This window comes from Brachyhypopomus gauderio, chromosome 6, assembly GCF_052324685.1.
Source record: "Brachyhypopomus gauderio isolate BG-103 chromosome 6, BGAUD_0.2, whole genome shotgun sequence".
Classification (NCBI taxonomy): Eukaryota; Metazoa; Chordata; class Actinopteri; order Gymnotiformes; family Hypopomidae; genus Brachyhypopomus; species Brachyhypopomus gauderio.
In genome coordinates, this window is record NC_135216.1 from 17135267 (window position 1) to 17160214 (window position 24948).

The 24948-nt window shown below is 46.5% G+C and overlaps 1 protein-coding gene across 3 annotated transcripts in view; it reads right to left on the reverse strand.

Annotated features, from left to right (window-relative positions):
- Positions 1-24948, reverse strand: part of elfn1a (extracellular leucine-rich repeat and fibronectin type III domain containing 1a) — a 72222-nt gene that overhangs the window by 32312 nt on the left and 14962 nt on the right. Inside the window, exon 1 of one of the 3 annotated variants that reach the window (XM_077009219.1) lies at positions 229-410. The exons of the other annotated variants lie outside the window; for them this stretch is intronic. The gene's annotated coding sequence lies outside the window, so the exon portion shown is untranslated. Of the gene's footprint in view, positions 1-228; positions 411-24948 lie in introns of those variants that run through there. 3 annotated transcript variants of the gene reach the window in all.

Below are 24948 nucleotides of genomic sequence, written 5' to 3' on the forward strand. Positions count from 1 at the left end.
AAAACACAAGGACCAGCTCTACAGCCCTTGAGCAAAGTGCTTCAACGCTGTAGCAGCTTGGAGTTCTGTCAGAGGCCACTCCTGTCAGCCACCGCCACACACACACACACACACACACACACACACACTCTTCCAACACAACACCCCCACACACACATACACACCCACCCTCCGGCACAGAGGCCCTGAAGAAGAGCCAGGCCTTCGCAGAGGGCCTACAGTACATACGGGATCAGCTGAAGCTGCTCCAGTCTTCCTCCTCTCCTGTTTGCTCCCGTTCCCATCCCACACACTGTATGGTAATTATGCCTGTCTGTACACTCATGCTCTATCTTTAACACAGCCTGTGGCAGAGGATCAATGCAGCCCAAGCAGAACTGGGTGGCCCAGCAAGCGTCTCCTGTCACAGCGCAGCCTCTCACACACGCCAGCCATTCTTACCTCTCGGCCATCGACCCGATGCTAATTCGGCCTGTGCTTTAATTAACAGGTCTGAGCTCCGCCTGCGTTTGGCAAGCTAGGCCCACTAATTAGGCCCCACTTAACTCTCTGCACCACCTGATTGGTATAAGTGGTGCATCTCACGCTGCACCTTTTCACTGTTCTCACCTAAAGTGTTATTCCTCCAACAGCATTGCATGGGCGAGGTAAAGAGGCTTGAACTGCTAGCTCTATAACCCAACTGAAACGAGCACCCAAACAACCGTTTGCAGGCTATAAACCAGCTATGACATTCTGGTGAATAATATCCTGACATGCAGGAATTATGCAGGAATTACATTAAATCTTGTCTGGAGTGACTGGCTCTTTCTATCTAAAGTTATACCCAGTAATCCATGAAAGTGTCCTATAGAACAGAACATCCATTTTGAAACTAAATGCAAAATGACACAAAAATATGTCCTTTCGGAAATATGAAGCTTTCAATATGCAGATGTATCTGAACGATGTTACACTGTGTGGCTTTCTCTCTCGCAGTGATGCTGTTCACATCTTGTTGATCCTGTGTGGAGTGCTGCTCTCAGTCTGTACTGGGATCAGTTTCAGCAGAGAAAAAAGGGACGTGGCTAAGAGATGCTCATTGAACCTTTGTGAAAAACTGAAAGAGTGTGTTGGTGTATTGGAGACATTTTTAGAAAGTCATTTATTTCTTCAATTTGAGAGGCAAATACACTCAACTCTCTTTGCAAAATTATGAAAGTGATGTAGTTCTCACCAGAAATGCCTCCATTCATTTGAGGTAGGCAATGAGAATGCATGGCTATTTGCCAAACTGGTGTTACTGATTGCACGTGCTTATCACCAACAACAGTCTTACACGACCAACAAGTTCCTTTAGATGTCGGATTCCCACAACAAATTTGTTTCCCAAGTAAAAAAAGAAAAAAAACAAGGCCCAGTCAGAATTTCAATAAGTGCAAACGCCTCGATTAATGCAGTTTAATTAGCTGGGAACCATGCGATTTGCATTCCGGTGAAAGGAGTGATAGTGAAAGTGCCTATGGCAGCTGGCGGCTAGTGCCACGTTCTGCAGCCCCTGGCGCAGCGGAACCCAGAGGCGGGCGGAGGAGCGCTTCGGAGGTTTGGGCGCTATTCTTTTAATTACTCGTTATAATGACTCCATTTAGCTGCTCAATGACCCATTTAACGGCAGCGCGTGGGCCTGGGAAGCGCCGCGTCCTTGGCAGGGTCGATCACGCAGCTGCCCTGGCCTGGTTTGCCTCTTCGCCCCCTCCGCTGCTCCAGACCTGACGGGAGCGAGGGGGCCCTGAGGCTATGTCCTGTAGACGCTAAACGAGGGGAGGGAGCACATGGCTAGCTCTCGACTCGCCTGCTTTCGCAGGGATTGGAGTTTAATTAATTAAGAAACTCCCCCTGTGGGCTATATATAAAAACAATTCCACTATGCATGTGCGGGCTGATCTAAAGGTGCCCAGCGGTAGCGTCGAGGAGCCAGAAGACCGCCACTGCGCACGTAAGTATGGGTTCCCTAATCTCAGGATCGCTGTCAAAGCTCCATCCTTTTATTCTCTCCCACCCTTTGCCACGCCTACTGTTCTCGCGCTCACAGATCTGACAAAGCCGTGTCAAGCCTCCGATCTACATGTGATGTAAGCATGTGAGGCGTCTGACGACGAGTTACAAGCTCCGTAAGGTCCTGAGGAGCACTTCGCCGATCTCCTGACCACGGGTGCCGCCACACTCCCTCGCCCTCCCGCGCGTGTCTGTGCTCTGCTCCGCTCCGATTGACTCTCTCTGCTCAGCAGGGGCACGCATGGAAGCGGCAGACAAAAATAGCCTCGCGCTATGGTCTCGCGCTATGGTCTGCTTCCCTTTCAACACTACTAAAGAAAAGAAAAAAAAACCTCACTTTCCAGCGCACGTGTTGAGAAACACGTCTTTTTTGAAACTGCATGAATGTCACCCAGTGCACGTTAATCTGAACCTTGCTCTTTCCTCTGAGGAGTGTGTCCTTCAAGAGGGGAAAATGTTTACTGGTCATGTGCCTTGTCCTACATACAAACAACAGTCTGTTAACAGTGACTCTTCCATGAGAGCTACCCTCATGTAAATGATGAATTGCTGGTAAGGTTGCTAATCTTATACTTAGATTAGGCAGGATTAAAGAGGCGAAGACCTGTGTCAGTGCTTATATGCAACTTTGATTAACTATTTGGAATGATGAAGATGTCGGTGTGAATGGGCTACTAAATTATGTTATGAACTTAATGACTTAAAAGTAATAATGATAACTAAACTTTACAGCATCATAATACAGAATATTTTTGTTTTTATTGTTTTTTTATGTGCTCCTTGACAATACCAACACACCTCTATCTAGTCTCTAGAACACTTCTCTCAATTATCCAGCAAATCTCTAATGTTCAACACCTCTATCTAGTGTCCAGCATGTCTATCTAGGGTTCTTTACACCTCTATCTAGTACCCAGTACATCTCTATCTAGTACCAGTACACCTCTATCTAGTACCAACACACCTCTATCTAGTACCAGTACACCTTTATTTAGTACCCAGTTCACATCTATCTATCAAACACACCTCCATCTTGTGTCTACCACACCTGTATGTCGTGTCGGGTACACATTTATCTGGTATCCAGTACATGCTCATCTACCAAACATCTCATAACTGTGTCTATTATCCCAAACATCTCTGTTTATCCAGTACACTTCTGTATAGTTTTCAGTACACTTTTATCTAGTACCTAACACACATGTGTTCTCTACCCTGAGAACCGAATAATGAAACACTATCTTCAACAATCAAAATCACTGATGAGAAGGTATGTTAATACCTCTTTTTAGTAACCAGTGGTTCCTCCTTTCTTGGCAGTGACCTCAGCCCAGTGCTGTGTGTAGTGTCTGTTGAGTCTTGAGCAGTTATTAAGAGAGATCTAGGTCTATTTTCTCTGTTTATATAGTACATGCATATTTTGGGATGTCTTACTTAAATGGCCTGCTTCAGATCACACTAGATAAGAGCAGCTAATCAAACGTGTGTGTGTGTGTGTGTGTGTGTGTGTGTGTGTGTGTGTGTGTGTGTGTGTGTGTGTGTGTGTGTATGTGTGTGTGTAAGAGAGAGAGAGAGAGAGAGAGAGAGAGAATTATACCCATTCATATAGCCACATACCAAACCAACACCTAGCAGGTAGCAGGTTTACTTACTATCCCTAAACCATTTGTTCGATAAAGATATAATTACTAAAATGTTTTGTGTATATGCTATATAAGACCATTTATATTCATCCAGAAATTCATATAATTCCAAAGGTTTTGCAAAGGTTTTCTCACAGCTGTAGACTGTAAAATAAGCACATTTCCAAGTCTGACACAATTCCCAGATTAGAATTCTAGATTATATAAAAGTGCTTCACTGCCTCAGCTATTGTGCCCATGGCCCATTCAGGAACGTGTTTCTATAACATACTGTCAGAAATCTCCACCAGTCTCCAGTTCTCTAAACCTTGATATTTTAGAGTTAGCCCTCATTATAACATATCATGTCATAAAAAAGTCAACTTCCAATTCATTAAACAAAGGAAAACGGTCAGAAATGAGGGTAGCTTGCGTTGACACCAGCTATACGAAACAACATCGATTACGCTTGTTCATTTAAGATCATTAGCAGGTTTCACACTAGCAGGAAAACAAGCAGAAAATAAAAATGTAATTTGTACTTTAGAAGATTTGCTGAAATCCAAGTGATCGCTGTTTTTAACTCAGATGTAATAGAATAGAGTAGAATCATAAAGCAATGAAATTCTTGTGTTCTGCAATTCTGTTCATTTCCTTGTTTCAGATTCTAAGGGCTTGAAAGAAACAGTTTGTTCAGAGTTTCCTGACAGGAGGCTACGAGTGTAGCTCCATCACTCTGTGTGTACACCAGAAGAACTTGACAAGTGCAAACAATGGAAACCCACAACAATGTCAGTGGGGCTTTAGCGCTGCTCATCTGCTGACTGGGAAATCCAGCGTGTAGCAATGGATAGTCTGGCTTTTATATGGGAAACTTCAAAGCCCTAGAAAACAAAGGAAGGATACTAATTATTGTACAGAGTTTCTGAGCAATTGCAAACAAGACAATACCACCAGAGACGTTTAGCAAATGGCAAATGAATGAAATTATTTGGCTGATAACACATTTGTCTGGCCTTTCAAATTTTGCAGAAATACTATGAAGTAATTTAAAATCCATTTTTTAAGAAACACACCCATTATGAATAATCAGACAAAAACTGTCTGATCATCCACCTGGCATCTTCAGTGCGCAACCCCTTAAATGGTTAAGCTCTTAAACCTTTACAAAATACATGCTTTTAAACAAACAATAAAAAATCCCATGTATCACTAAAAGCACCCTGAGCATGAGGTTTGTAGTAACAGTAATGAAATGCTAAGGTAGTTGAATTCAGAGAGCAAGCAGGCACAAAAGCTCAAGGCTGACGAGCCCCGTAGGCGGAGCAGCAGGCTGTGGTGCAGCCCCGCCCCTAAGGAGTGGCCCACAGGCCACGCCCACAGACCCTGCCCTTGGTGACCACCCCTGCCACTTCCACCCGGGGCATTTCTGAACATTCCCATGATGCTCCATGCAGGTGCACCCTGACATTTGAACCCACATCAGGATATGTTCTCTGTTGAAGAGCACCACATCACCAGGGGGCTGGACCAAAGAAGCACTTCCATACAGCTCAATAGCAAAGCAAAGTTGGACGCTACAGTCTGCATTGCTTAGACCAGGGAGGAAACAGAGGAAAATGGCAGTACCATGTTTTTGACAGTGGGCACGGTAACGTGGCCTTGGCACCGTGGGGGTCATCTCGCGGTAGACGGAAGGCGGTTTCATTGGGAGGCGCGGTCGGCTCCAGAACCGTCACTTGTTTATTTATTTGTGAGCGCTGCAGTCTGGCAGCACTTGGAGGCAGAGGGGTAAAACAGAGGAAATCTCTGTAAACTCGATTTCACAACTGAGTGAGTCAGTCTCTCCAGCCGACCTGGAGGTACAGAAGCAAGGAGCCACACTGCTTAGCTTCCCCCAGAGAGACACAGAGAGTCACAGACAGAGACATACACAGACACACACTTTCACACACACACTGAGAGAGAAAGAGAGAGCTAGAGAGAGAGAGAGAGAGAGCTCACACTGCTGGTCCTGCAAACAGCCTCAGAAAAACACAACAACCCCAACAACGCTTTCCCTAAAAATAGCGAAAGTATGAAATCTACCATCAACCTCGAACAGCTGTGTTGAATGTCCATGTTTGCAAGTGAGTGGTGGGTTGAATGGTTGGAACTCGCTCCACTCAAATCCAGTTTAATTAATGCATGTTCATTTCATTTGGCATACACAGTTTTTCTTTCTCCACTGTAAGAGCTAGTCACTCAAAGCCATTAAACACCATGTTCTATATGGCTTAGCAATCAGCATAACAAAAAAGATTTTTTTTAAAGAAAGGTCTGAGATTTGTTTTTTTTTACACGACATAAGAATAGACTGCAAGCAGGGAATTTGATCGATGTGACACGCTGTCTCATGGACAGTCCAGTTTATTATGCATCACGCTTTGTCTCACCGTTATTCTCATCCATCTGCCTGAGGTAAGTGATTATTATGGAGAATGAGAGTGGTCTACACCTCTGCATGATGGTCATGGCCTCTAATAGCAGCCCCAATAACTACCATGAGCAATTGGCCAGGTGGAGGGGGAGCATGTGTCACACACACCAGTATCGCCAAGCACCAGGCTCTGCACTGCTTAATTGGTCTTTGGGGCTTTGATGTCGAATCAGGATAATGGTGATGCATTACAGAGGACGCATGTCCATATGCTGCAATGGACAACTTGTCCGTCCTGTGATTTGCCACCTTCTAAAAAATGTTTCTTCCTCACCAGACTCTCCCCCTGTTAATTAACAACATGTTACCAAATCATACAACCACAAGCTTTGCTCACCAGTGCAAAGGTTACTCACCAGGTCGTTGGTGTTTTGCATGGAAATGTCATTAGCATTAAACAGTACAGACAGCTAATAAAAGTATGAAGAGAATGAGAGAATGAAGGAGTGTGTGTAAGAGAGAGAGAGAAGAAGGGAGGAATATTTGATTTTATGAAGTACATTGCTGTTATAGGAGATTCTTATCATGAGAAATGTAAAATCCCAGTGCCAGTCCCTATAATGCCTGCTTGCTTCTCATCTATATCAAACTTAGCAATAAAACCCTAGAAAATGTTTAACTGAATTTGAATATAGAATAATACACAATCCATGTGCAAATACAGCTGTAGTGAATGTAGCAGGCTTGTTTCTGGCTTGTTTCTTGTCAGATGGTTGGCCACATGATCTGAGGTGTCACACAGAAACAGCAAGTAACCTTCGGCCCAGACTTCCTATTACTTCTGTGAAATGACTCTTTTCTTCTTTACCTTGAGTTTAAAGGCTTGTTTAGGATTGCAGTTTCGTCTCGTGTATACCATATCCATGAGTGAAGGTAAAATTCTATTGATTCTTGTAGCTGTTGACCCACGTTTTTACAAATGCATACGTTAAACCCACAATAGCAGCTCTTTTAATGCTACTGATTAAACAAAAATATAGAAGTGCACCATTCGTTTAAGGTAAATATAATTATTGTATGTTGTATTGTATGTTATTATGTTCTGTTTCCAAATGTTTTCAAACCTCTTTCTTTAAGAAGAAAAGGTTCAGGAAAGGCCAGACAGGCTTAATTTACCATTTACTGTACATTTTAAATTGTGAAACCTGTGATTGTTGCTTCAGTGGGAAATCATCTTAGTGTTTATTAAGTGTTTTTGGGGCACAGCGGGGTTCTTGTGAGCTAGGATCCTTTCCAAACCTGAATCCTACTTGCACACAACAGCCGGTGTTATTTTTGCCACTGGAACGTATTTTCATGGGAACATGGCAGCAGCAGCACACGTCTGATCGCCCGGTAATATATACATCTACAGACTCAGATAATCCATTCCGTGTTACTGAGTTATTTCCCGTCTTCACCTGACCGTTACGAACATTGCCACATATGTTACAGCATGTAAATCCTGTGCGCTTAAGTTCTAACCTGTGAGAGCACACAGCATGCTTTTGTAAGAGGTCATCTTTCACCCTGAAAGGAATCATGCTGTTTTGCTACAGGCGCCCTAAAGGAGCAGGTGGGTGATGGAGAAGTCAGAGACATCTCCAGAAAGGACAGGGTGTTGCAAAATGCGACAAAGCTTCACTCTGAGAGTTGTTCTTTATCTCTATCCCATTGTGGAGTACTCTGCTTGGACTAAATCATTCATTCATCAGCTCTTTTTCTGCTGTCTGGTGGGCGAGTGCCATGTTTGGACGGCGATGCGTTCCAGAGAATGCCCTCGGATCCCACAACACGAGAGCGAAATGAATGCACTGTCCCGGCCTCCTCTCTGGGATCGCTGTCACAACACGTCGCTTATGCCGCTCTGAAAAGAGCCGTAATAACTTTGGTCCTCGATCTGCGCAGGACTTCTTGAGCGACACAGGCAGTTATTAGTGAATGTACTGAATATGTAGGGAGGGAAGAGGTGCAAACCTGGTCCCCACTGCTCAAGCCATGTCTCTAGCACACAGCGCCCCGCCAAAACGTGCTGGATTCACCACAAACTATCTGGGATAGTTTTGCTCTTTTTCCCCCTCCCTTGAGCACAGGAAGCTAGGAAGAGCCTCACCACAGCTAATGGAGGCTGTATGTACTTTCAGCAGCTCGTAGCTGAGCAGGCTGTCAGATACCGAGTGCGGGTGAGCAGCTGGTAATACAACAAGCACGACCTGCGTGCCTCGTACTGAAGCCTTGATTGTGTTGCTCTTTTAAGGAATGTGGTAGTGTGACAATCGGTGACACCACATACATAAAATGTGTTAGCTAGTACATTAACCACTGAACTCAGACATTGCCTACCAAGAGAAAAATAGCATGAAAATTTAATTAAATGTTTTGTATAGAATTGCATATCTATTTTTATTCTGTAACAAACCTTGAAGTTCAATTTGCTCTTGATTAAAAATGTATTTCTGTGCATTTAGAGGGCACTGAAAATAAATTCTCCCAAATCTATGTTCCAGGCCAAAAGGTGAGAAGTTCAGCCATCAGAAAAAAGAAAACAAAATTACAGTAACATAACTACCCTGCTTTCTCATGAGGCCTTAGTCTACTCAGAATTCTCATGTTTCTCTCAGTTTATCTTTCATACATTCTTGCTAGCTTGTAACTGTATATGTAACATATAAAAAACTCCTAGATATGTGTGTGCATGTGTGAGAATTCTCATATTTCCACTATTAGCATGACTTGACGGCTCTCAACACAGTTAACTCTGGCCCCGTGGCTATAAGGTGGTAAAAGATTCTCTCCACCTCCATCTTGAATCAAATCCTAAGGATTTTTCCAATCAGGCAGCTGTTGTGTTTCACACCAGAGATTTCCTCCTGTGCTTGCGTCCTGAAGGACAACCCTTGCCAGAATCAGAAACTGTGGCGTGAGTGTATGGGTCGCTCCTGTCTCACCTTTATTAGCTCACGCTGATAATCTCTGGTTTAGAATGACAGGTACAGGCCTGGAGAGAACACAGCATGCCGGTCAGGAGCAGACAGAGATAAGCGTTTTCATCATTACTGTTATTACTGCTGTCCTCTAATTTATCTGAGGTAATTCAGTAGATAGCCAGTCTGACTCTTCATTCTGTATGGATTTGGTCACTTGGACACCTTCATGTGGGAGGAGCTGTCACTGATGTTTTATGCTATCAGCTTCTGAGCGAACATTTCTGAGCACAATGAATTTCCCTAAAATTTACCACAAAAGCTGCATGAAGCATTAAACAACCTGTCGTTCACGTCATTGGAGCCTGTGTGTTCATCGTCACAGATCAAGCTCGCATTACCAGGGACTTTCCTTGGGGAAAGTGCTAAAATACAAACGATAGAATTTGTGTGGCAGCCTTCCAGCAAACTGTTCTGCTGCTAAAGAGATGATGTGGTGCAGCCATTAATGCTGGTTGCCCAGCAGAGGCCGGGGGCTCACGACGGCGAGTGCACGCTAATGCCCGCTAAATGTTTTCCATGACTGTCAGACAGGCAGAGTGAACGGCAGGACGCTCGCCAGATCTGTAAACCAAACAAATGTGCCGCACAAATTGAGCACGTTAATCAGGAAGCCCGCGGCGTGACGGCGAGTTTCACAGCTCGCCGCCACCGTTGTCATAGTAGTCGTCGCAGGCGACCAGCGTGAATAGCTCCTCGAGAACCACTCCAAAGTGAAATTGGGCTCAGTGCAGGGTCAGTTTTAGCGGAGGTGTAGTGTTGCAGCGTGATGGGAGCAGCTGGCAGGGAGAGGGCCAGGTTCACACTCCAACCACACAGAAGGCCAGGCAGGGGCCAAAGCACTGCAGAGCAAGGTGTTCCAGAATGTTCCAGAGTGTTCTAGAGTGTTCCAGAATGTTCCAGTGTTCTGGAGTGTTCCAGAATGTTCTAGAGAACTCGATGCTTTTTACCGAATCGTGGCCATCCGAACGAGCACTCACCTGCAAGCCCGCGGCTGGCTGAGAGCCGGGAGGGAAGAGGGAAGGCACCCCCCCCACTCCCCCACCCCGCCCCGCTTACACTCACAGCCATTTAAATATCCCCCCATTAATGAAGGTGGGAAATCAATTTCCCGGTGCCGATTCTCATCCGCTGTGCGCTCATTAAGCACCCCCTCCAAGCCTGTGAGCCCGTGAGCGCGTATCAGTCAGAGTGTGCAGAGCCCGTACGGCTAAACGGCTGACTGGAGCACCAGTAATCACACGCAACCACACTTCCGTGCTCTTGAGAAGTCATTCAGTTCTGCTTCCTTTAGCACTTCTCTCTCTCTCTCTCTCTCCCTCCCTCCCTCCCTCTCTCTCTTTCTTTTTTGTATACCTCCAGAGCATGTTATTCAGCAATATGTGCTACCACAACCATTCCCATTCGAGAAGAGCACTTCTTGGAGTCAGAGGGCACCGTAAAAGGTGCTTTTGAAATGATAATCATACGGTCGTGTCAGGGTCAGTGGAAAATGTTTCAGGATGCTGGCTTTGGGGTGTCCCTTCCCTGGGCCCTGCCCACAGCAGACGCAGGTACGGCCGACAGCACCGACTCCATCTGGAAAACAGCACTGGCCATTTTGGAAAATCCATAGCATGATTACCCCACAGCTACAAAGAGCTGAAGGGAAGATCATTTTTGCTCTTGTTTCCAAGGGGCAGGCAAGCAGTAATGTAAAGCATGTTACTGCTCTAAACCACGGCATTCCTCTTAAAAAGCCCAAAATGCCCAAGTGTGATAGAATTGCTAAATCAATAAGGGAGTAATTGCATGCGGCCCTCATGCTGTAGGTTTCACCTGTTTACTTGGAGAACGTTCAATAGTGGAAAGATTCACTAGCTGCTTGTTTGCAGCGGTCGCATTAGTCTACGTCTGGCTATTGACGGCTCATGCCACAGCTGATTCATTAGAAGGACTTAGAGGAACTAGTTATGCACTTGAGCATCAGATAGAGCAACGTTGACTGCAAATATTAAACTGATCTGATAATAACCAATTGCTGACAAAATTAACCAACAAAACTTACTATTAGGTGAACTTAAATAACCAGAAGTCATAGCGTGTTTGGATCCAGGTACTGTTTGACAAGGTGGGTCTTTAGTCTATGTTTGAAAACAGTAAGAGTCTTCAGTGAACAGACAGATAGTGGTGTTCCATCATCTGGGTGCTAGTCCAGAAAAGAGTCTGGAGGCATGTCTTCCCTGTCTCTTGAGAGGCAGCAGTTGGAGTCGATCTGTACTAGACGCTTGAAGCGTGTGAGATATGGTGTGGGCTGAAATGAGTGCTTTCAGATTTGGAGGAAGACAGGCAGTTTTGCTTCTGTGTTCAAGTACAGTGTCCTTAGGGATTTCTGACAGACATTCATATATACAGTTCCATCATCATCATTACTGTTATTATTGTAGGCAAGTGTCTACAATAATCAAATTTAAAATCAAATGCTGGTGAATACAGGAAGCCAAAGGACTGAGATTACAAGGGACTAGGGAATAGCTTCCTTTAAAATGAATTCTGTTACAGCTTACTGAGTACCTATTAAAATGTGTCTCTCAAATTATTATTAAAGTAACATAATCTGACTACTTTCTATAATTTTTGTATTATTTTAATGTTTTAACTACCAGTGTTTGCGAACAGTGGTCTGCCAGTCCTTGGTGAGGTTTTCACCCTGCAGTCTCAGCAGATGTGTGCAAATAGTCCACATGTTTTACTGCAGAGTGGCCAGACTTACACTTCTGTCAAACTGGGAGCCTCCGCCAGTGTAACCTCCCCAGACAGCTATGGAAGGTTTTGGCATTGGTGATAGCACAGTTGTTCGATATGACACATCATTTTTGAAAGAATGTCATGGATTCATTATTTTTCAATTTTTGCTGAAGATCTACTGTGTAGATAGTATTGTGTAGAGCTCAGCTGAACAGGGGGCGTATCTTGAACAGTGAATCACAGTCTGCATTCTTCACTCCAGCCACATTGTAACTAGTGTTAAATATTCTTTATCATCTGATAACGATCTGATAACCAGAAAAAGTCAGCATCAGTGACTGACTGCTTGAACTCCAGTAGCCTAATTTATTGCTAACTAGTTATGAAATAAAAGAATTTTATTAGGATTATTTTTACTTTTATTATCTAAAATGTCTAAAATGTAACAAATTTCCAAGTAAAACAACTCTCAGGTTAACATTGAACCAATACAGTGTTAAGGTTAAACACATCTCGTTAATATACTAAACAGATGCCCTGATTACAATCCCCAGAGCTGTTAATGCTGAGGACTGGGTAGGAGCAGAACACATGGTACATGTTTTAAACCTTTAAATACACTCAGGCTGCATTTGAGTGTGATGCTGATGCTGTTGCCGTGCGACAGCAGTGATTGTTACCATTGACTCCAGAAACGTTTAAAAAAGGGCTGGGTGGGTGGTTGGGGAGGGGAGGGGTTGGTTATAATATGTGAACCTAGTGATGTACTCCTGCTAATAATCATCACAAAATTATTATGTACCAGTAATGCAGTTACTGCCTTTTTTCTGTAACTGGATCGGAAGAATACCACTTTTGCATTCTAATTATGTAAAGCTGATATTTGTGTTCTTTAACAATCTAATTATGTAAAGCTGATATGTGTATACTTTAACATCCTAATGATGTAAAGCTGATATATGTATACTTTAACAACCCAACCCTGATTATAGGGTCTTTGTTGTCACGTTTATGAAGCGCAGCAGAATTGATATGATTCTTTGTTTCTTTCATTGCTGCGTTATGATACTGCGTTATGATATTTGTGTCATATATCATCCTGTTGCCCAAAACCATCCAGCAAGCAGTGGTCCCGTGGTCAGGAACTAACTGTGGAAAAGCCACTACAGGTGGAGACAGACTGGAGGTGGAGACAGACTGGAGGTGGAGACAGACTGGGCGTGGAGACAGACTGGGCGTGGAGACAGACTGGGCGTGGCTTAGACAGTGGGTGATAAAGATGGGCCAATGACACCTAGAGCTCCAATAAATGGCTGGACGTCCTTATGTCCCATTTTGGTACATGCTGAACAAAATCCGTGCATGATACCTTTCGCATTCCTGACACAGTTATATTTATCAGTGCTTTTTCTTGACTTAATAAACCATAATTGCTGGCAGCAGTCAGTTCATTATGCTACTTCGTCTCTTTCGAATCATTCACATCACTTAAAGTGGATTGTGCCACAATGAACATGATTTTTCAGCTACTCAAAAGGTGGATAAGCAATCAGCAACCATCAATTAAGCCTGCATAGCTGAGCTTTAGTGGAATGATATGGAAGTGCATCCTTTAGGGTAATATGATTCACTAATGACCTCACATCATTGAACCAGATCAATTCTGTTTCCCTAAGCGGAAATCCAGAGCGCATTTCATGTGCCTTAGCAACAAAGTGCATGCAACCTTTCAAAACGTATGTAGAGACGTCAAATCATTGTTCTGGTTTGTTTTGTTTTTATTTTTAACAAAGGAACGATGATGCTCGACACAGCAGCGGCGGCGTAGACAGGGATCCTCCACTCCTCTTTCATGGGTGCCACAGAACAGCAGGCCTCCTCCCTCTCCAAATCACAGAATTCTCTGTTTGGTTGTTGACAGCACAGTTCCCCGGCGCCCCTGCGCTGCTCCTCTCCTCCCGGCGGAGCGGTTTGCGTGCACATTCACCGGGCCCTCCTCGTTAGACGGGCGGCTGACGGAGGCATCACCCAGACGGGGGGGTGGGGGCTCCTGCCGCGCCGGTCCGAGACAGCGCTCCACTGCCGTCGCCCAATGAAACGCCAATCGATGCGCTGGGAGAGATTGATGAGGCGCTCTCGCCGCTGGCCACAGCCGTTACGGCCGCGGCCACAGGGCGCCTGAGCGAGCCTGGCTGGAAGGCACCCAGATCCATTCATTAAATGAATCCTGTATATTTCTCAGCCCTTCTGGCCGAGTGCCGTTCAGCTGAGTCGTTTTCACTGTGCTCTAATGCGCAACAGTGTTCCCGCCTGTGCGAATGGTCATGATCCACAGATCACCTGAAATCACTGCCGATCCATGACGTGATACCCCTCTGAATCCACGACATGAGAGATGTTATACCCCTCTGAATCCACGACATGAGAGATGTTATACCCCTCTGAATCCACGACGTGAGAGATGTTATACCCCTCTGAATCCATGACGTGAGAGATGTTATACCCCTCTGAATCCATGACGTGAGAGATGTTATACCCCTCTGAATCCACAACGTGAGAGATGTTATACCCCTCTGAATCCACGACATGAGAGATGTTATACCCCTCTGAATACATGACGTGAGAGATGTTATATCCCTCTGATTTCCACCTCTTTCTCATGTCATTTGACAGCATGCATAGCTACATCACTGTAAATGCACGAATGACACACATTTCTACGTGCTTCACTACTAAACTGGTCGGACAACTGTTATACACAGACATATGCAAAATCGTCTTTCCCCAGCCCACTCTTACCAAGAAGGCATTTTCCCATTTCCATCTGATTAAACATTCTTATCTGCATGCTTCCATTTGTCATGGCAGCATCAGGCGCTGAAGTGTTTCTCTCACACACTGCGGCTCCCTCTCTCTCTCCCCTTCTCACCTGCCTCTGCTCTTGTGGTCTCTTGTACATAAACATGTCTGCCTATGTCATTCCCAGATCACACATTTCCGCGGTGACACAGGATGTCGTGAAGCCATGTGACACAAGTGCTCACCGCTCTCCTGTTGACGCCGAATATGAAGCACACAGTATCACGAATATCTTATTCTCTCAGGTGGAGGATCCAAGTCTAGTTAGTTGTGAATTTTTCAACATCTGTTGTAAACAGGGGCCTTTTTGCAAGGGTGCACATTTCCTCATGGTAACACGCAACCGTTCAGTCTATCAGTTGTCAACACTGCTGCCAAAGCTTATCCCAGAATGAATCATTGAACAAAGTAAGTAAAATGAAACGGAACTTAAAATGTATTTGTCTTCGCACTTGGGAAGTACAAACGCTTCCTCTAACACCAATTGCATTATTCATGGAGGAGTTAGAAGTCAGTATAGACACTGTGTCACCTGCATGTTGTTAGCGGCACGCAGTTAGGGCTCGTGCTCCCACCTGGGCCCCACCAATCAGCAAGGCCATGGGAATGACATCACACCTCTACCCTGGGTTGAGGGATTTCCCATCACTTTGCCGCTCGATAACATTGCAGAGGCACTTGGACTCATTCCAGACCTTTGGCTGAGCCTGCCAGCAGCCAGAACAAGCCAGTAGCTTCGTACCGGTGACAGGGCCGTTTAGATAAGGCCCAAGAGAGATGGCAGGTTTGTCAGGACTGGGTCTTGCCAGGACGTGGTCTCATCCGGATGGGGCGTCGGCGGGTCTTAGGCTCAACAGGACGTAAGTTCATCAAGGCGAGGTTTTGTCATGGCACAAGGTCGTCAGGACGTGGCCTCAACAGGATGCAGGCTCATCGGGATGGGGTCTCATCAGGACACAAATGCTTGTCAAGATGTGGTCTTGTCAGCACAGAGGCTCATCAGGACAGGGTCCTGTCAGAATGCAGAAGCTTAGGACGGGTATCGTCATGATACGCAAGCTTGTCAGGACACAGGCTCATCAGGACAGGGTCTTGTTAGAATGCAGACATTCAGGACCCTTGTCAGGATGTGCAAGCTCATCAGGATACAGGCTTGTCAGGACACACAGGCTCATCAGGACAGGGTATCTTATGGAGGTTCTGTCTTTCTCCTTCCACCCTACTCCCTTCCATGGTCCAGCTTTGAGGTTTTAATCCTCCTGTTGATTTTTGTCCTGTTTGGAAATGAAGCTATCCTAATGGCATCAGTAAATAACGTCACAGACGTATGCCAGTACAATTGTGATCGTGGAAGCACGAAAGGAGAGCAGGTTCTCGTGAAATTATATTCAGTCAGAAAAAAACATCGCAGAGCCAACTTGCATAATGCGACAGCCTATGCATAAAGACGGAAATGGCATGAATAATGTAGACGAAGGATGAAGAAAGGGGGCTTTGATTTCAGTGCAGGGGACAGGTCCACCGCTCCAGCTCTGAGACACAGGACCCCGACGCAGTATGGGACAGGTCCACCACTCCTGCTTCGAGACACAGGACCCCGACGCAGTATGGGACAGGTCCACCACTCCTGCTCTGAGACACAGGACCCCGACGCAGTATGGGACAGGTCCACCACTCCTGCTTCGAGACACAGGACCCCGACGCAGCATGCAATCTCTGTCACAGGAAGTGATGTGCCTTAGAGGAGCTGAAAAGCTTTTGATTGTGAATGCATATGGCAGGCCATGGTTTCATATATCACGTCCACTCCACCTCCGGCTGTGGGTCTAAGGACTATTTCCTTATGTAATACCAATACTGCATGAATACCCCATTCCATCAAATCACAATAATACAGTCTCATTATTCTCTGCAGACATGACTGGGTTAGCACTAATATACGTTTTTAATGACAGTGGTATTTATAGGACCAATTATGCTTTTGGACGTTGACATCAATAGAGAGTGTCAAAGAACTCTTGTATGTTGTCCTTATGCAGACCAGAGTCTGGAACAGGTCTCAGAGAACTAAATTCCTGGCATGTTCTCTTCGAGCAGAAGTCTTAGCCATGTGCAGGAGGTCTGCTCAAGAAGGCATGCACTTTACTTTTTATTGCCTGCATTGAAAATGCTTTAGTTAGTGGGAGCTCGACAGTGATTTGTCACAACATTGACATCAAACGGCCTGTGCCAACTTCATTAGAACAATGAATCCGCAACAGAGCTATTCCGTGTAGGAGCCAGCAGAATGCGCACACGCACACGCACACACACACACACACACACACACACACACACATGTACCCATGTACGCACATACACACACGCGGCAGGCTTGTTTAATGAATCTTTCATTTAATTATTCTCCCATGCAATCAGTAAGTAAAGATGAAATTTACCCACTAAACTAATGAAGCTTGGATTATCAAATTGAAAATATCTCTCTGTTTAGCTGTTTGGAAGAAGATGTTCCATGAAAGCCTTTTTCTGCACCTCCAATGTGCAGAAGCAGATCTCCCCCTGCATCAGGGGCCAATCCAGGGCAAACTGACATCAGCATGCATGATGTACACAGTGTTGGTGGAGTTGGTGGAGTTGGTGGGGTTGGTGGAGTTGGTGGAGTTGGTGGGGTTGGTGGAGTTGGTGGGGTTGGTGGGGTTGGTGGAGTTGGTGGAGTTGGTGGGGTTGGCAGGGTTGGTGGAGTTGGTGGAGTTGACAGTGTTGGTGGAGTTGGTGGAGTTGGTGGAGTTGGTGGGGTTGGTGGAGTTGGTGGAGTTGGTGGGGTTGGCAGGGTTGGTGGAGTTGGTGGGGTTGGTGGAGTTGGTGGAGTTGGTGGAGTTGGTGGGGTTGGTGGAGTTGGTGGAGTTGGTGGAGTTGACAGTGTTGGTGGAGTTGGTGGAGTTGGTGGGGTTGGCAGGGTTGGTGGAGTTGGTGGAGTTGACAGTGTTGGTGGAGTTGACAGTGTTGGTGGAGTTGGTGGAGTTGGTGGGGTTGGCAGGGTTGGTGGAGTTGGTGGAGTTGGTGGAGTTGACAGTGTTGGTGGGGTTGGTGGAGTTGACAGCGTTGATGGAGTTGACAGCGTTAGTGGGGTTGATGGAGTTGACAGCGTTGGTGGGGTTGGTGGAGTTGACAGCGTTGGTGGGGTTGGTATGTCTGGGTTTTCCTGTGCCTAACATATAAGTACTTTGAAACGTGATGAGTTTCTTTTGTTTGTTTTTGTTATTTTAAAACATGGCCTTGTTTTTCAACGCTACAGAGTGACCTCAGAATCGGTATTTAAAAAATATAGAGACTTCTTTACAAAGAGAGCCTGTCCTTGGATGGTTTAATACTATTATCATAAACAAATCGTGTCCCCATGTTCTTGTAGAAACAGAAAAGGCCATCGGCCCCTTCACGCTGAGCGGCCACGCTGAGCGGCCTAACGCATGCACTCTGCCTTCACTCATTCCCATGGAGAAAGAACAACTTTCTTTTTGTGTCATCTTATTTGTGAGTGAGGTAACACAGTCTTTCAGAACAACAAAGGACATGTCTCCGTTCAGCTGATAAGTCGTAAAGGCAACGTCACTCTTTGAATGAGGCAAAGATTCGCTGCCTAAGCTGTTTCTTTATCCCCCAAAACAAAATCACATGTCCTTAGCAAAGTCAAGGCTTCTGCGTAACATGTTTATGGCCCTTTTGCAGTCAGCTTTGTGACTGCAGCAGTGACTGCAAACAGACTCTCTGCACGAGACTTCGCTAACCACATACTAGCGTTTACATGTGGAACAGGTTAAGGGAACTCTCCCCCGAGTTCTTCCTGTGCTGCTTTAGATGGCCAAGGACAACTTGGGAGACTGCCAAAGGCTCTAGTGAAGTCCCCCTGTCTCTCAACTCCATTATGAGATGTAAGATGGCAAATTAGCCTGATGTGTCCAAGCTCTATCTGACATGCATCTGTTAGGGCAGGAATCTCAAAGAGAAGGGCACAGATAGTGGGTGACAATGACTGACCCTTGCTCTGGGGCTGCACGACACACCGGGGCCCTGAAGGGGGCGCCCTTCTTTTCTTGCTCAATGGACGCTGCCCAGGCCAGAAGCACCTGAGCTATGGAGTCATATTTGCACTTGTCTTTAAACCCCTGGTTCCAGAGCATGGGGGGCAGGCCGTATCTCCCATGGTGACAGCTGCAACTTGCACACTCGGATCAGGACCCGTACACCCAGGTCTGGCTCACACACCGAGCTGCTGACAGGAACATGTGCCGGAGGGGACAGTAGTCAACACAGTCGAGGCCACGCAGGAACCTCTGACTCTCAGAGGCAGCACAGGCGAAATGGAGCCACAGCCTGTCCCAGACACCCTTCGCTAGGTGAATCTATCAAACCTCGGGTAATGCTAAAGCATACCCTCAGATAGTCATTTATAGCATACACAGGGCCCTTTCAGCTACACGTTTTAAATGCCTAAATCAATATCTAATTTAAAAGGACTGATGCGGGAACTTGACTAATTTCCTGGCCGCTCACCCCTCGAAGATACTTTGTGATTTGCACCAGCACCAACTCTGCCCCTGGAAAACTGAGCAGTGACATTTAGCAGTAAAACAAGAGAACAGCCATACCACCTCCTAATATCAGCACAGACCAAGACCAGACATGGACATCAGCCTTATCTGATCACATGTCAGGCATGGACAGGTTGGTGAATCAATAGAAGTTCCAGGGCAACAGTCTCAACTTGTGCGATCCAATAATGTGTGCAGTGGAGGGTCTGGGTGCTGATCTCAGACCTGCCCTGATCCTCTTTTCCTTCTAAACTTCAAATACTTACACTGCACTCTGAGCATGACAAATAATGGATTATGGGGATTAGAGGCAGGCAAACATGAAAAGAGCCATATGTTTCGAACCTCCTCCTGACCTAGATGTATGTGCATGTGAAGGGGAGATAAAGGGGGCATATGTGTGTGTGTGTGTGTGTGTGTGTGTGTGTGTGTGTGTGCTTCAGTCCCGAGAGACAGGGAGCACGTGTCACCTGCTGCTGTGAGACACACCACATACTCCCCTGTCACCAAACAAATCCACTCCAGGGGCACTTTCTCTGACTCTATGTGCATTCATCTGGGTTGGTCTGTCACCCAGGAGGGATGAACTGGGACCAGTTGACCGTACCTCCCAGAGAGAGCAGACGAGACATCTGGCAGTCGTCAGAGTGGGCCAAGTGCACAGGTGTCAGACTGAACAGGCCCCAGCAGTCTGGGATTGCCCACGAAGGCCTCAGTGTGGTGACTCAAGGGATTAAGTGATGAAGAGAGGCATCAAAGCTACTCAGCGAAGCTATTTTAATTTTCAGTGCTAAAGGTGCTGAGTGAGTCTAGGAGTGGACCAGTACTGAGTCTGAGTGAGTCTGGGAGTGGACCAGTACTGAGTCTGAGTGAGTCTGGGAGTGGACCAGTACTGAGTCTGAGTGAGTCTGGGAGTGGACCAGCACTGAGTCTGAGTGAGTCTGGGAGTGGACCAGCACTGAGTCTGGGAGTGGACCAGCATTGAGTCTGAGTGAGTCTGGGAGTGGACCAGCACTGAGACTGAGAGAGTCTCTGGGAGTGGACTGGCAGTGAGTATGAATAATTCTCCAGGAGATGACTAGAAGCATCTGCAGCCTGCTATCTTCACTTGGTCACCACATGCCAGTGATTAGCAGGGAGGGATCCTCACACCCTGCTGAGAACAAAAATGCTGTCTCTTCTCATCTCATCTCCTCTCATCTCATCTCATCCAGTGCCCAGTACCAACATTCACTCCATACTCAGTGGCCGTTTGAACATGGATTAGGCCGATTAAGGGCACTATGGAAAAATCCTCACATCAGGTCCACGAAGAGCTGGTGTACATTAACACTGCATGCTTGCTCTCGAGCCTCAAATCTAAGGGAGCTGTAAAACTGGATTACGTTTTTTACTTAGTGGCAAATTAGATTACGCACTTATATGCTAATTGACCATTTTCAATTCTGTCTGACCTTTTTTTTGTGTCTGGTGGCCAATTTCCTAAGTCACTGGAGGACTCTTCTGTCTTAACGCAGATCAGGGTTTGGGGTGCACTGCTCAGCCAGAGACTCTGAGGTGTAACATCTAAGAGGGGCACAGAGAACTGCTGGAGGCTGAAATTGGGTGAGCAGGCAGGGAGTGATTCACGACAGCCTCCACCCAACACCACCCAGCCTCTCCAAACACCATCCAGCATCCTTCAACACCACTCAGCCTCTCTCCAACACCACCCAGCCTTCCTCTCCAACACCACCCAGCCTCTACAAACACCATCCAGCATCCCCCAACACAATTCAGCCTCTCTCCAACACCACCCAGCCTCTCCAACACCATCCAGCCTTCCTCCCGCCAACACCACCCAGCCTCCACAACACCACCCAGCCTCCCCACCAACACCACCCAGCCTCCCCCAACACCACCCAGCCTCCACAACACCACCCAGCCTCCCCACCAACACCACCCAGCATCCCCCCTGAACACCACCCGTCTCTTTTGGCACGTGAGGAGAGAGAGCAGCAGGCACCACTCAAAGCCAGACGGGAGCTTCTCTTAATTATGAAGGCAACGAAGATTGGAGATTCCATCCACAGCATCTCCATCTAATCGATGTGGACAGGTAATTCAGAGAGAGCAGGGGAGAGCTTACCACCTACAGCCAGTACTGCAGCAAGCTGGCCATAAAACACACACACACACACACACACACACACACACACACACACACACACACACACACACACACACAGACACACACACTCAGACACATGCAAACACACACAAATGCATTCCGTTCAACTGCGCCTGCAGCAATTTAATCAAAGGCACTCGGAGCAGGCAGCAACAACCAGTATTATGTAACACATAACGACCCACAAGAGCCAATGCAGAGATTACTAATAATATGAAATGATGGCGCAGAATCCCGTTTCAGTGTCCCGCATTTACTTCCATATCCATCCAGCCAGGCAGCTCTCCACTGCAGAAGATCCCCCTGACCCCCAGCGCATTACCTCGCTGTGTCAGGGAGAAAAAAGAGGAAGCTAGGGGAAAGATCACATCAGAGTCTCCCCTGGGCTTCCTGTGCCGTACGCCCAGGCCCGCCAGCAGTGGGGTGAGTGGGAGGGTGAGACAGGGGTGAGTTGGGGGTGAGCGGCTGGGGGCGGACAGCCGGACAGTCGATCACAGCTCGCGACGCAACAGGAACTACAGGAGACGCTTGGGTTGGGCCTAGAGAGACCTCCACTCTGGTGAGGTCACCACTCCCACCTTGGGCTTGGCTGCTTGGAGACGCCTGCCTACATGACAGCTCTTGCCCTCGGTGTGCTGGCCAGCCACCGCATGGTGGAACGTCTCTGGCTGAAACACGTCATACTCTTCCCTTAGAGCGGCGATGAAGAGGAAGAGGAAGAGGAAGAGGAGGCAGGTGTGGAGGTTTCCCTGTGCTACTTTGCAAAACACTACTGAGTGAGCACACAACCACCCACTCAACTCAAGCCCAACAAAACACGCAGTTCAATATCATCAATTCTTAAACAGGCCTCCGAATCCTACAAAGCACTTCCTCAAGATCTCACTGGCAACAGGCAATAATAAAAATAAATAAATAAATCATATGTGTAAAGTTACAAGAACAATTGGTGATGACAAATTGAATGCTGATCGATGATTCATGCTGGGACTTGTGATGCTGTCTAAGCTTCTGAGGGCTACATGGTTTGGGGAGTGATAGCACACTGCTGTCTGCACAGGTCTAGTACAGCCCTGTTGGCCTGTGACCCTGTTAGCAAAATAAAGCTCAGTGCGACTTCCAGTCAAGGCTCACAATGTTGTTCCACGTCACTGCTGTAAGGGGCTTCATTTCAGGCTTTTCTTTTCTGCACAGAGGATGTGGAACTGCCAGGAGTGTATGTGGGGAAACGTGTCATCTGCCTCGACTTTCGAAGGCATTACGTTAGCTTCATAGCTCAGTTCTGTCAGAAGGCTGCCAGGCCTCCAGCCACCGTGTCCAAACAAATTGCTTCCATCCAGATCTCACGGAATGTTTCTCTTCATGGTCCATGTGGTCTAAATAAAAGGAAGTGGATTGTGGGTACAAAGCAAAGCACACACACCATTTCGACCCATACCGCGCAAGGTTAAGGTTACCTGTGGCCAATCAAAAAGAGAGAGAGAAAGCGATGTTTGGAGCGCCGCTCCTAACCTGAGGGAGTAGGGATGAGAGGAGATGAAATGGGGGCAGGTAAGGACCATCTCAAACGCCACACACAGCCCGAGGACCTGCAGCAATGCACTAACCACAGCCAAGATGGAAGCTTCATTCATACACACACACACACACACACACACACACATATATGCACACATGCACAGGGGCATGTACACACAAACACAGACATGCACACACATGTGCATACACACACACACACACACACACACACACACACACACACACACACACACACACACACACACACACACACAGTAACAGGGTGATGGATTCTGTCAGTACTTGGCATGGTGTTCCTGAAGCTGTGTTATCATCTTTTGCTTTCTGTATTAAAACCAAATTGTTCTTCTGCACTTTGTCGGCGCCATGATCTTAGTTGACCCTTGATGTAACACTTACTGTAAAGTGGGCAGGATTGCCAAAAGATCCACAGAGAAGATCCACTGGATCCAGGGTGGAGATGGAACAAGTGAATCATGCAGAAAGACAACATTGAGAACAGACCTGCTTTGATACGGGCACCTGCTCTATAGCTGCACTACCAGTACTCTCTCAGTCACTTCCATGTTGTTTCTTCCCATGTTTCCCATGTGGCCTCTGTTATGCATACCTGATTTCAGATATTCAGGTTAAAAAAAACAGGTGTGTGTGTGTGTGTGTGTGTGTGTGTGTGTGTGTGTGTGTGTGTGTGTGTGTGTGTGTGTGTGTGTGTGTGTGTGTGTGTGTGTGTGTCATGATAGAAGCCATGATAGAATTTGACACAAAGTACAAGTTAGTGGTGTTACCAGTGGAGAATTACCACTGGAAGATGTTTGGCAGCCTGTTAGGTACAGCTGGAGAGTGTGTGGATCTAATGTTCTCACCATGTAGTGAGTTTGCTGCTCAGCACCACAGAACCACTGCCTCTTCCTGCAGAACCACTGCCTCTTCCTCCAGAACCACTACCTCTTCCTATAGAACCACTACCTCTTCCTGTAGAACCACTGCCTCTTCCTATAGAACCACTGCCTCTTCCTGTAGAACCACTGCCTCTTCCTATAGAACCACTACCTCTTCCTGTAGAACCACTGCCTCTTCCTATAGAACCACTACCTCTTCCTGTAGAACCACTACCTCTTCCTATAGAACCACTGCCTCTTCCTGTAGAACCACTGCCTCTTCCTATAGAACCACTGCCTCTTCCTGTAGAACCACTGCCTCTTCCTGTATGGGAACCTCAGATCAACTGCCTGTCTGGACATGTGCACCACACTGGACCAGTACACCACACTGGACCAGTGCACTACACTAGACCAGTACACCACACTGGACCAGTACACCACACTAGACCAGTACACCACACTAGACCAGTACACCACATTAGACTAGTACACCACACTAGACCAGTACACCACACTGGACCAGTACACCACACTAGACCAGTACACCACACTAGACCAGTACACCACATTAGACTAGTACACCACACTAGACCAGTACACCACACTAGACCAGTACACCACGTTAGACTAGTACACCAAACTAGGCCAGTACACCACACTACACCAGTACACCATACTAGACTAGTACACCACACTAGACCAGTACACCACACTAGACTAGTACACCACACTAGACCAGTACACCACACTAGACTAGTACACCACACTAGACCAGTACACCACACTAGACTAGTACACCACACTAGACCAGTACACCAAACTAGACTAGTACACCACACTAGACCAGTACACCACACTAGACTAGTACACCACACTAGACTAGTACACCACACTAGACCAGTACACCATGATGGAGCAGTAGGAGTCCGTGGGCGAGACTCCTAACACAATATTTACCTTCACCTCTGTAACACCATTGGAAGTTGCTCTGGACAAGAGCATCTCTCAAAATGCATAAATGAATGTGAATGTTAATGTTCTTCCTGTAGGGCCACAGGCACTTGATTACCTCACATGCTTTAGTG